This window comes from Astyanax mexicanus, chromosome 1 (genome assembly GCF_023375975.1).
Source record: "Astyanax mexicanus isolate ESR-SI-001 chromosome 1, AstMex3_surface, whole genome shotgun sequence".
Classification (NCBI taxonomy): Eukaryota; Metazoa; Chordata; class Actinopteri; order Characiformes; family Acestrorhamphidae; genus Astyanax; species Astyanax mexicanus.
In genome coordinates this window covers 115,707,583-115,721,664 of record NC_064408.1, presented here as the reverse complement: position 1 = coordinate 115,721,664, position 14,082 = coordinate 115,707,583, and positions in this window count along the sequence as shown.

Sequence of the window (14,082 nt, the reverse complement as noted above, 5' to 3'; positions counted from 1 at the left end):
CACACTGACTGTGATGGGTAATCATAAAAAAATATTATATCTATATATATATATATATATATATATATATATATATATATATATATATATATATTTTTTTTTTTTTTTTTTTTTCTTTTTCAAAATTTTATCCCATTTTCTCCCCAAGTTTACATGGTCAATTATCCAACCCACTCCCACTATCACTAGTGATGCCCCAACACCAGGAGGGTGAAGACTAGCACATGCCTCCTCTGATATATATGAAGTCAGACTCCACCTCTTTTCCAACTGCTGCTGATGCAGCATTGCAGAGTAGCATCACAGTGCACTCGGAGGAAAGCACAGCGACTCGGTTCTGATACATCAGCTCACAGACATCACCCTTGTGCTGATCGACATCACCCTTTGGAGTGATCCATCACCCAGAGAAAGCACGCCTTATAGTGCTTTCTCAGGACTCCGGTAGCTGATGGCAAGCTACATAAACAGGATTCGAACCAGCAATCTCCCGATCATAATGGCAGCACTTAGTCTTTTACGATACACAGTATTTATTGCAATATTTTTACATTCAGACAAAAGGCAAACGCAGTGGCAGAATCTTTAAATACTGCTTCAAATACTCCTTTTCATGTACAGTAAAGTACAGTGATTATTTTCAGTGCAGCCAAGCATTCACAACAACAGGGATTGAAAGTGAAAAAATAAAGCAAAATTACAGAGGAAAATAAGCAAAAAAAAAAAACAATACAAGAAAGTTAAATAAAATGCAAATTAATAGAATAAAACACTTAAGGTTTAATAAATACAAAATTACATAAATTGATATATAAAAAAGAGAAGATAAGAATGAAATAATATAACACTTTAAATAGATCTAACAAACTAAATTGTAAAATAAAAAATAACAGCACTATTAAAAATACATAGTTAAAAAAAATATTTAAAAGGACAAAAATGCAATAAAAATAAAATAATTCAAAGATTAAATTAAACAGTTACAGCCTGTCTGAATGTGTTAGAAATCAAAAGTTAAAATTATTAAGTGACACCAGCTAAATGTAGCTAAAGGCAGATATGAAACAACAATATGAATCTAAAAAAGATTAGAGGAAGAAACACTAATTAATCCCCAGTATGTGTATATTGCGGTAAACAGTGCGCAGTAATAATACACTGCAAAACTTAACAGTAAATAGATAGGAAATAAATTGTGAATAAGTAGTGATATTGCACACAGTATCCAACAATGATTCTATTGTTAGTTCAAGGTCTCCTATTGGTGTAGGGTGTTGGACTTGTGCAGCTGAACACTAGGGCCACTGAGAGAGCAGTGTTATCATCCACTACAATCCACACACACACACACACACACACACACACACACATTGTAATATGAATAATGATACTGTGGAAATTATGGTCCACTCTAAACTTCTAAAGGGGGTTCTTTGAGTGAAGCAAGATAAGAATCAGTAAGAACAATGGGGCATAGAATGTGTTAGAAACCGTTTAAATGGATAAAGGAGCTGAAGTATTAGCTGTTTAGAAATTCAAAACTTCTTCACAAAACTGTATCTTTACAGAACTGAAGGTGGTTCTTCTACAGTGTTCAATCAAAGAACCCTTCTTAACACTTTTATCTTTAGGAGTTTAGCAAAACAGGGGATGTTGTCAATCATAGTACTGTCATCTTAGCTTGTCAACAAAAGCATGTGTACAGCTGTACTCATTTAATCACTTATCATTTTTAATATTTTACTTTACTTTTACTATTATCTATTTACTTATTTTATATTTTATAAATTTTATAATTTTTATGTCAAATTTTTTTGTTTTGTTTTTTTTTATGGTATTTTTGAATTTTCTGTTTTACATATATATTTTTATTAAATGTTGATTTAAAATGCATACTTTTATATATATTTTTTTATTATAATTTTCTTTTTTACTATTTTATTTCTTATTATTTCTAAATTATCATTAAATGTGTTCAATCCCTTTGATGTTATAAAGGCTCGGCAACATTGTAAATGAGGGTCACCCTCAATGTTTCTTCCCGAGTGAAAATAAAGATTGATTGATTGATTGATTGATTGATTGATTGATTGATTGACAGGAAGGGGCTTGAAGCACGATTTGATGGCTACTGAGCCAGAACATCTCCAGAACATCAAAATATCAGACAGGATTTGTGTTTTTGGTATGCAATGATCAACATCTACCAGAAGTGGACCAGAAAATGTTTTACACTGACTTACCTTTTGCATAACATCACCATAACCATAGCAACTAAAATTAAATTAAAGGAACAATATCTTCTACATGACAGCAAGAGCGTAAAATAGCTACTGAGATCCAATTTCAAAACACTTGAGAAGTTTGTAAACCCATACTCTCCCCCAGATGTGAAGCTCACTAGGGCTGCAACGATTAGTTGATTCATTAAGTTTGTTCATTTTTATTGTAAACTAATCGTTAATTTGTAACAGTACCGCATTGCACAAGGTGCTGCGGACAGAAATGCAATGGGAGATGTGTATATGGCTCACAAACACAACACTCACTAAACAATAGTAATTTCCACATTTAAACAACATCTAGACATTTAAATGCCTTTTAAATATCATGTTTAGCTGTTTCTATTGTTTTAGAGGTGGAGGTCATGGCAGAAATAATCGTTAATTAATCCACTAATCAGCAGATTAGTCGACTAGCAAAAAAAATCATTCGTTGCAGACCTTAAGCTCACACGGGTTGCCAGATTGAACCAACATGAACAAGCTAAATGAATTTAGAAACTCTCAGTCATATATTGTGTTGTGCTGGTCGCTGCTGAGCTACTTAACAGATGTGGTTGGTCTGCTCTTCCATTGTGACGTATAGCAGTTCAGAGTATTAGCCAGCACTACTCTGGATCACTTTACCTATCTCAAATTATGTCTACCTTGACACCTACAGGGGTTGGACAATAAAACACCTGGTTTTAGATCACAATAATTTATTGTTCTGATGGACAGTTCTGGTGGAAACAGGAGAGTTGAGGTGCACATTGAATTCTGTCGTGATTTGGGCAGCCGTGGTTTTATGTTTTTTGGATACAATCCGGGTTAGCACCCGAACATCCCTTTCAGACAGCTTCCTCTTACAGCGTCCACAGTTAATCCTGTTGGATGTGGTTGGTCCTTCTTGGTGGTATGCTGACATTACCCTGGATACCGTGGCTCTTGATACATCACAAAGACTAGCTGTCTTGGTCACAGATGCTCCAGCAAGACGTGCACCAACAATTTGTCCTCTTTTGAACTCTGGTATGTCACCCATAATGCTGTGTGCATTGCAATATGTTGAGCAAAACTGTGCTCTTACCCTGCTAATTGAACCTTCACACTCTGCTCTTACTGGTGCAATGTGCAATTAATGAAGATTGGCCACCAGACTGCTCCAATTTAGCCATGAAACCTCCCACACTAAAATGACAGGTGTTTTAGTTTCATTGTCCAACCCCTGTATTTACACATGGACCACTGAGTATGAATGTGACTGCTCGAATGTTGAAATTATTAAAATGCTCATCCCTACTAGTGATTGTGATAGATTGCTAAAGTAATATTAGTGTTTACCTGTTCAGGAGAAAATTGGCAGCTCAGTATCTGTCTTGTAGTCCTTCTGGGCTCTAAACTGTCAAAGGCATTGTAAATACATTTATATTTTAAATATTTATATTAAAGGAGCAATCGGCAGGAGATGTGATCAAGTATGTGAGTAGCTACAGCGGTGCAATTTCCAAACACTGGAGGCCCACCTACTCCCCACCAGACGTAGGTTGCCAGATTGACACACAGTAGCAAGTGTTACTCTCTAGTTTATAAGTGAATATACAGTATACGTTTCAGTGATCAAAATGCCTGTCTCTACTATGCTAATGGTGGTAGTAAATTACTCAGCTATGGCTAGCAACCTTACTGAAGCTCAGTGATTACCTGTTCAGCAGAAAAAATTCCATGAGTAAAACACACTGTTTGCTTGCTTTTGTTTATACCTGGCACGCCAAGCTGCTTGAGGTGTAGTGTTAATTTTCCACAATCAGTGATGGTTTGGAGAGACATGTCTGTCATCTGCTGGTGTTGATCCACTGTGTTATATCAAGTCAGTGCAGTAAGATTTTCCCACAAAATCTTGTGGATTTCATTTTCCTGCAGGACTTGGCACACTGTCCACACTGCCAAAAGTATCAATTGGTCTAATATAATATTAAAATTTTCTGAGACACTGATTTTTGGGTTTTCATTGGCTGTAATCTATAATCATCAACAATAAAATAAAAAATGCTTAAAATTGATAATTCTGTGAGTAATACATGTATATAAATGACTAAATAAGTTTGGACAGGTGGTCTTAATTGCTGGTGGTCCACAGCTCATCAGTGTATAGATAGCACCATTTGCTTCCAGGTCTGAAAGCAGTTAACCTAACGTCTCCACTGAATCAATCCTGCTGCTGATGTTGTCCTGCTGCATGCTAATTCTGCTCTTCAGATTTATTTAAATCAGTGTTCATGTGAGGGTCATGTTCTGATTGGTGCTTGGAACGTCACATAAATCCACAGAAATGGGACATTGCACTGTGTGGTGGCATGGGAGTTGCGTACAGTCAGAAACTCTTGATAGGATATTCATACAGCTTGTCAAAATATGGTCCTGAACCTTTAATATTAAAAACAATATCACTGTATACTCACTCTGTATGTTCTGCATTCACTGACGGGTCAATGTGGATAGGCATTTCAAGAAGGATAGTGGATCTGATCTGTCTGTTTATTAATATAGAGCAGATCTGTGTTGTCTCAGACTTATCAGAGTTTATCATGGAGAACTCCTAATGCATTAAAGGCAGCATCCATGATCATCCTTAATCCTGAGGAACATCTGTGAGTATGGAGGTAGTATCAAAGAATGGCTACAGCTACAGTGGTATGAAACGTTTGGGCACATCTGATCATTTTCCTGATTTTCCTTTATAAATCATTGGTTTTTAAGATCAGCAATTTCAGTAAATATATCATATATCAGATGAACAGAGTGATATTTGAGGGGTAAAATGAAGTTTATAGGATTTACAGAAAGTGTGCAATAATACTTTATTAGAATATAAACAAAATTAGAAAGGTGCATAAATGTTTAAATATTTAAATTTTTAATCTCAACCGAATCTATGTAAATGAAACTGTAATCAGAATACAGTCACAATTCAACAGCTGTCTTTATATACTATTTTTTGAAGCATTGAAATCAGGATTCCAGTTAGTAGTTTATGGTGAGACTGAATGGATTAGGCACATTTATATTTTTTCACAAATTTAAGCAGATGTACAGGTGCACCTAAAAAAATTAGAATATAATTGAAAGGTTAGTTTATTTCAGTAATTCAGTTCAAAATGTGAAACTCGTTTATTATATAGATGTGTCTCAGAAAATTTGAATATTATATAAGAACATTTGGTACTTTTGGCTGTGTGGGCAGTGCGCCAAGTCCTGCTAGAAAATGAAATCTCTCTCCAAACCATCACTGATTGGTGGAAACTTCACACTAGACCTCAAGCAGCTTGAACTGTGTGTCTCTCCACTCTTCCTCCAGACTCTGATCCCTTGATTTACAAATGAAATGTAAAATTTACTGATGATCAGTGATGGTTTGGAGAGACATGTCATCTGCTGGTGTTGATCCACTGTGTTTTATTATCAAGTCTAAAGTCAGTACAGTGTTTCCCAGAAAATCTTACAGCACTTCTTGCTTCCCTCTGCTACTGACAACTTTTATGGAGATGCAGATTTTATTTTTCAGCAGGAATTGGCACACTGCCAAAAGTACAAATTGGTCTTGGTGTTTAATACATCTAATAAGCATTTTAAACTGAATTACTGAAATATCGTTGTTCAATGATATTCACATTTTTTGAGATGCACAAAAAAATACTGATTTAAATGACTTTCACTAAGAGCAGCACATTTAGTGATAATGTGTGTGTTCCATCTCTATTATTAGACATTACTGATTCTAATACTGGCCTTGCTATTTTTTGCACACGTGAGAAAAAGGCCTGCAGTGCTTCCTGACCTCTAGTGGCAGAACGTGATTCATACCAGAGTCATCAGCATCAGGGGTGGCTGTCAGACCTGGAAGCCAGAATAAATGCTCTGTGTTAACTCTTTCACGCTCGGAGTCTAAAAAACTGCTTCTGATTGGAATAATTTGAAAAAGCATACTTTTGATTAAATTTTTTAGGTGAACTTTTTGCTTAACTGAGGTTAAACCAGATCTGCTCTGTAAGAAGCATTCACCAGAGGGTTGTGGGTAGGGTAGGTTTGTTTTTTTCTGTGTTTTAATTAAGTTAGGTCATTATTATAGTATTTGTATCATAATGAATTTTTCATATTAGTGCTGCACGATACTGAACAAAAATTTGACACTGCGATATTTTGCTGTTCTGTTATATGTATATTGCGATTAAAAAAAAAAAAAGAAATTCACCATATTTCGCTATACATCAGTGATCCAGCATGTCTTGATGTTAATAATGCAATCTTAGTCCTTCTCCACTAATGTAGTTTGTTTATACCTGGCATCCCTTAGGTCTAGTGTGAAGTTTCCATAATCAGTGATGGTTTGGAGAGACATGTGATCTGCTGGTGTTGATCCACTGTGTTTTATTATCAAGTCTAAAGTCAGTGCAGTTTTGTTTTCCCACAAAATCTTACAGCACTTCATGCTTCCCTCTGCTGACTTTAACTTTTATGGAGATGCAGATTTCATTTTCCAGCAGGTTCTAGTCACATGTGAGGAAAATTTACACAGAGAAGGCACAAACGCAGAAACTTTTGAACAGTAAAATAAAGTAGTAGGTAATGGTGGGTCAGGCCTGTGGATTAAAAATCAAATGTCTCCATCTAGAGGCAGTGAGAGAAGTGACAGAATAGGGGCTGTTTAATAACTAAACTCTTACACTGCAGTGCTTCTGTTTACAGCAGGGGTGTCCAAACTTTTTTTGTTGGGGGCCAGAAGGAGAAATATATTTGAAGTCACAGGCCACAGACTCTGTAATAAAACAAATAATGAAATATACCACTTTAAAAATACATTTTTTCCTGATTATTTCATTTACACACCATTTTACTTGACTAACTATCCTTGACAGTGTTGTGTAAACTAAGATTTTTCAAATTAATGTTTAATTTCATGATGTCTCTTAACATAAAACTCCTTAATCACGGCAACTTATAGACTCTTTGGCCTGTTTTTCTGCGCTAGAAATGCGCACTCTCTCCGCTTTTAGACTCTTTTGTCCCGTTTTTCTGCGCTAGAAATGCGCACTCTCTCCGACTCTTTGGCCCGTTTCTGACACCTAGCGTTCAAACTTTGAATCTCACATTATAAAAACCTGCTTAACACATTGACAGTATATATTAACTGGACCAAGCCATCCCGCTGATTTCAACGGAGCCAGGTGAGGCCAATCGTGTCACTTCCTGGTCGGCTTCTCGTGGGGTGTTAACCAGGCCCCCAGCTTTTCCCTTCCAAAACGTGCCACCGGAAGTGTGCTGCTGAGGAATGAGAGGACCATTTGAGCAAAGCTATCCATTCACTTCCATTCATTTCGGGGTGTCTTTGAACCAATAATAAATGTATTTCCAAGCCGTTTTCGATTATGACACGACCCGTGTTCTTTTCTACAAAGAACGGATTTTCTGCAATTTGATCCATAAGATTAATAATCTGTTCATGGCTTTAGAAAATAACATTTTTATACAACTATGCTAACGATGACGTAAAAAGACAGCGACCCAAAATACCGTGCTGTAATGTTTGGAGAAGTTGCTCCTCTTATTTAAAAGTACAGAGCTGATTGAATTAGAGCAGGGTCAAAGTAACCTCTTATTATGCAAATATAATACTACTACTAACAGTGATAATACATTGTAGATAGTAAGATAGTAATAAATAGAAGTAAGATAGACTATGAGAATTATAATGTATAGATATACCTGTAATTTATATTACATATTTATTATTCTTATTACTGAGTTTCTAAATGCTTGTTATATAGACAAACTATGAATATTCTTCAGTAAATCCGTGGACTAATATTGGATATCAGTAATTCTAGTTTTTATCTGCTGTTTATTGAATAAAAGCCTCATTCTGGGACGGAATTGAGCTTTTCTCACTGTGGAGTGAATAGTTCTGTGCAGCTCCTATAAACAGTACGGCTGTTTGCACGGCACGCGGAAGATTCGCGTCATGCTGGCGCCTGCGCAGTCTCTCACTTTCCCGGTTAACACCATTGACAGTATATATTAACTGGACCAAGCCATCCCGCTGATTTCAACGGAGCCAGGTGAGGCCAATCGTGTCACTTCCTGATCGGCTTTTTACGTCATCGTTAGCATAGTTGTATAAAAATTTTATTTTCTAAAGCTATGAACAGATTATTAATCTTATGGATCAAATGGCAGAAAATCTGTTCTTTGTAGAAAAGAACATGGGCTGTGTCATAATCGAAAACGGCTTGGAAATACATTTATTATTGGTTCAAAGACACCCCGAAATGAATGGAAGTGAATGGATAGCTTTGCTCTAATGGTCCTCTCATTCCTCAGCAGCACACTTCCGGTGGCACGTTTTGGAAGGGAAAAGCTGGGGGCCTGGCTTAACAGTGGGCCAACTTTCATTCTATTTCTAAAATTCCTCTCCGCTCCAAAAAAGGAAACGGGCCGCAAATGGACCGCGGGCCGTAGTTTGGACACCCCTAGTTTACAGCAACAGATACTATCTTTATTTGCTATAATTATGAGTGTTTTAAAGTTGTATACAGTTTTAAAGGGACAAACACAATTTTTGCTGAGATGAATAGATAATAAAACTGTTATAATTGCTTAGGTTAGGCCTGTCATAATAACCATTACCATTTTTTTTATTATATATTGTGCCAGAAATAACTGTGATAAATTATACTTTTATAATTTTAAGGCCATGTTATGTCTTTTAGAGAAATTAACTTGTAATTGTAATTTATAAATAATGATAAATAAATAAATAAATAAACCATACAAAAAAAAAAAAAAAAAAACAGATTAAGCTTAAATCCATCTATTGTACAATTCCAAGTCCATAATGTAAACATTTTCAGGCTTACGTAGGGTCCAAGTAATGTTTACTTAATTTAAAATGTACATAAAAGAACTATATTGTTACTTTTTAATAAAAATCTTCAAACAAATCTCCAAAACAGCAGCTTTACAGGAGAGAGATAAAACCTTTATAACTTTCAATGGAAGTCAATGCAAAAGAGAGGTTATTTCGGGTCAATTTGGATAATTTCTATTGGTCCATTCATAAAGAAATTTGGCCAGTTGGTTTGTTAAAATTATGTTTTCCTAAAATTGACAAAAAATGAGAAACTTGTTTTTATTGGACATATTATGGTTATATTAAATATGCAAACCACCCAGGCTGTCACAATAGTGACCATTTCCATAAAAAAAAAATGATCTCCTTATATATTCAGCTATTGCCTATAAAGTAATTTTGAGGATGAAGTGGATGAACAGCCATCATCCTGACCTCACTTACACTCAAATCAAATCCTCACAGCAATGTACTCCAAAATTTACCAGTTAATGATGATACAACTCTAAGTTCATATTCATTAGGATTTAAGAGTTCAGAAATCAATATTTGGTGGAATAACCATGGTTTAAAAACTGTTGTCATGCATCTTGGCATGTTCTCCTCCACCAGTCTTACACACTGCTTTTGGATAACTTAATGCCTTTACTCCTGGTGCAAAAATTCAAGCAGTTCAGCTTGGTTTGATGGCTTGTGATCATCCATCTTCCTCTTGATTATATTCCAGAGGATTTCAATTTGGTAAAATCAAATAAAATCATTTTTAAGTGGTCTCTTATTTTTTTCCAGAGCTGTATGTGTGTATGTTAACAAACACAAATAAAAAAAAAAACAGTTTTACATTTTAATGTCATTTTTATTAGTAGTGCTGCATAGTACTCTCTACAATATTGATCAGCAACAAAAAAATAATAATGACTATATAGATTTACATGAAAGCATCTTCATATTCAGCGAACCTCCCGTCGTCTCCAGTCGCAGACTGAGCTCTGCATTCATCAGCATGCTCTGGAATACCAAACCCGATAACGTCAGGCTGCCACCAGGCCCACGAGACGCCCCTCGAAGGATGTTATCGTCCCTCTCATTTTAAAAGTGCATAATAATTGGATTTAAGCGCATATACATACATTTATGTGATTTGGAACCGTGACAGATGGCCTACAGCCTAAAGAGCTAAGCGAAAGTAAGGGACTAATGGAGTGAAGTGGAAACTGATTTAAGGTACATCTGAAGTATGCAGGAGGCACTAATGGCAGGGTTTGGTAAATGGCCTACCTAAGCAGAGTACACTCTGAGCAATATACTGTATATCGTAATAACGCTAATGTAAATACAACTTTTAGTCTTAAGATACCGTCATCCAGCTTGAACAGGCAAAAGTTAAATCTAAGTGAGAGGGAAACAGGCAAAATGACATAGAAATATATATATAAGAACAAAAAGCACTTCAGTGTATTCTAACACCACCAAAAAACACTTCTTTTCAGCAAATTAATGTATAAAAAGGCATTCAGACTGAGCGTTTTGACCTATGTAAATACAGCTTTTTCACAGAAAGCTGCAATTCTTCACATTCGTCCAATGAAAAATGAATAAACAATTATTCAAAGATTATTATGGCACTTAATACCAAATGAATAGTCTGAACAGATTATCATAGCATTTAGATTTACAATGACTGTAGAAAACATGGACACAGACAGCGCAACTTCCCTCAAAACTTCCATTTTTCTTCTCTAATCTGTCTCTCCTTCTCAAGTGTCCAATTCTAACCATTACGGTTCCTATTTACCCCCAGAAATCAGGTTTTAAAACATTAGATCTTAAGAAGGCGGAGCCACACTCAGGAATTAAGTGATTAACAGCCTTGTTTGGAACAGTCTGTCTAAATTACATGGAGTAGTTGTGAGCTATAGTTGAACTTTCAGGCAACTAGATGGTTAATTATACTATTATCAAGCATGTGGTGGTGTTGTGTGCTGTTGGTTGCAGTTTGGTGCAGTGGATAACACCACTAATTCATCACTTGGGAGACGGGAGTTCAATTCCTGATCTGGGTGACTAAATGCTGCACTACGCCAATAATGAGTCCCTGGGCAAAACCCCCAACACTACTAATCAACTATAGTTGATTATAGTATTATTGAGTTACCTCATTATGTGGGAGACAGGGTTCAATTCCCAGTCTGGTGACTGAATGCTGCACTACACCAATAAAGCCCTATCCCGACGGGATTAGTTTCTCAGGGGGACGTCTGTGAAAAATATTTCACACTTCTACTCAGTGATAAAACTCTTGCATCCGGACTGTGATTGAAAAAAAAAAAGAACAGAAGGGACCAGTGAGTTTTTTTCTTTTTTTGCTTTCTTAGTCATGTGACATAGTGTTCAGTAGCTCCTCCATTTCCACTCGCTGTTACATTTACGTGGATCGCCATGGAAATGCAAGCCCTAAGTGTAGTTAAGGTGTGTGGCAGTGGACAAATAGCTATTTTATTAAACGCAAGGTGATGAAACTCAGAGATGTGAGTCTGGACGGGACTAAAACTACTGGAGGACCATGGAGTTTAGAGAAAAACAGTAGATAATTCAGTAATTCTGTAATTTTCTCAGATGATGTCTGAGAAAAACATGTACATGGTCGTTCCGGACAGGAATAAAATCACAGAGGACCCCCTTAAAAGAGAAAGTCTAGAAAGGGCTAGACTCCTAACATTACATTGGTCTACCTCTGTAATAGGAATATCCTTATAAGCCGCTCTGGATAAGAGCGTCAGCTTAATGCTATAAATGTAAATCTAAGTGCATTAACACACTATACACGTTTCTTCATATTTTTTTGGTGTGGAAAGTCTGATGCTAGAGGCCAATGTAATTTAAATAGCGGTTAGCCAGCCAGCTAACATTGAATTTACTAATATTTGTACTCATTCTTAGTTAGCGATCTTATTTTATATGTGTTAGTCTGGACCTAGTCCAATTATTGTATGAAACATCATGAAATATCATTTTTCTTTTTTTCTTTTAATCATAAATGGTGCTTGCTGACTTTCCCACAGCAGCTCGGGGGTTAAACTGGACTGTAGTAGCTTTGGTTCATCTCATCAATAAACAGAGCAATTTGAATGAATGTAAATGTTTTGATATTTAATAAAATACACAAACTGAACTTTTACTTTTGAACCATTATGCTCACTAAATAAACTGAGTATCTAATCATAAAAAAATCACTTTGCTTTTGCACTGTAGGCTCAAGGAAGGCAGTCTGAGACTCACCTGGCCTAGCAGAAGGGAGCGGATCTACTAAATAAATAGGTAAGTCTGGCTTCACCTCTGATCTTTACTGCTCTTTATGACTCTGGATGCAAAATTTGACATCAATTTCCAAAGAACATGAAGGAATTGAGCCATGGTGTCCATATTTTCCACAATCATTGCCTCAGAAAAACATAAATATTCCATATAGTCGCCAGAAGTGCCCTCATACACAAACCTATAGCCTAAACCCCTAAAACAGATTAAATTTAGTAGCAGAACCACCAGCAGAGACGACTGAATCAATGGATGTTATAAAGACCATCCCAAACAGGTCTCTGGGCGTGAGCATGACATAGTGATACCATTCACCTGAGACAGACTAGCCAGTGTGAAATATGCAAGTATAGACAGAGAGCATTAAGCCCTCAGCTTTGTTACGGAGGCTCTAAGATGTGGGTTGAAAGACTATATGGTTAGAAAAGCCAAGTGCAGAGCTTTAGTTTGCTGTTTGAGCAAGTGTTTTTGATCCACAGGCATTTAACAAGCACGTAGAATGTGCCAAGAAGTGCACAATGATTTCAGGCAATATACTAGAAGACTATTGGAGGAAAAAGTGATCATTTGGTGGGGATTTACTGGTTATGTTTAGCATTAACTGGGTTGAGACATTTTTAAATGAGAAATGGTGTGTAAAGTCTTTAAAATGAGGCCGTTTATGGTCCTGGAGATCGAGAATCTTGAACTTAAATATAATATATCAACAACACACCTTATTTTAATAGAGATGGGTGCTTGTGAAGAATCATATCTTTCAATATACAGCTCTGGAAAAAAAAGAAAACCACTTAAAAAATTAAGAGTTTCTTTGATTTTACCAAATTAAAAAACCTTTGGAATATACCATCAAGCTTTTTGCACCAGGAGTAAAGAAAGTTATGCAAAAGCAGTGTGTAAGACTGGTGGAGGAGAACATGCCAAAATGCATGAAAACTGTGATTAAAAAACAGGGTTATTCCACCAAATATTGATTTCTGAACTTTTAAAACTTTATGAATATGAACTTGTTTTCTCTGCATCTTGTTTAGTTATTTCAGTCATTTCTCATTTTCTGCAAATAAATGCTCTAAATGACAATATTTATATTAGGAATTTGGGAGAAACCTTGTCTGTAGTTTATAGAATAAAACAAAAAAATCATTTTACTCAAACATAAACCTATAAATAGCAAAATCAAAGAAACTGATTCAGAAACTGAAGTGGTCTTTTCATTTTTTCCAGAGCTGTATATATCTTCTTTACTAATTTAACAGTCCTTTATGCATCTCTGCCTTAAATATGATTTAATTCTGGAACCAAATGTATTTTTTTTATGGCAAAGGTCTTGGTTAGTTACAACCAATAAAATCTAGGAGCGGAAACTGGATTTAAGGTGCAGATTTGAAGTCCTGGGTACAAATCAAGGTTCTTCACATATTACTGAAACCAGATATTGTTTCCTGTTTGTTAGAGGTCTTCAAATCTGGGCCTAGAATCCAGTTTTTAATCCTGGACTTTTGTAATCCTTAAGAGGTGCAACATCCTGGGTTCCTATTGCAATGGTCAAAGAAACATGTTAAATACCTTTATTTTTGAGTGAGAGACACCAGAAGAGTG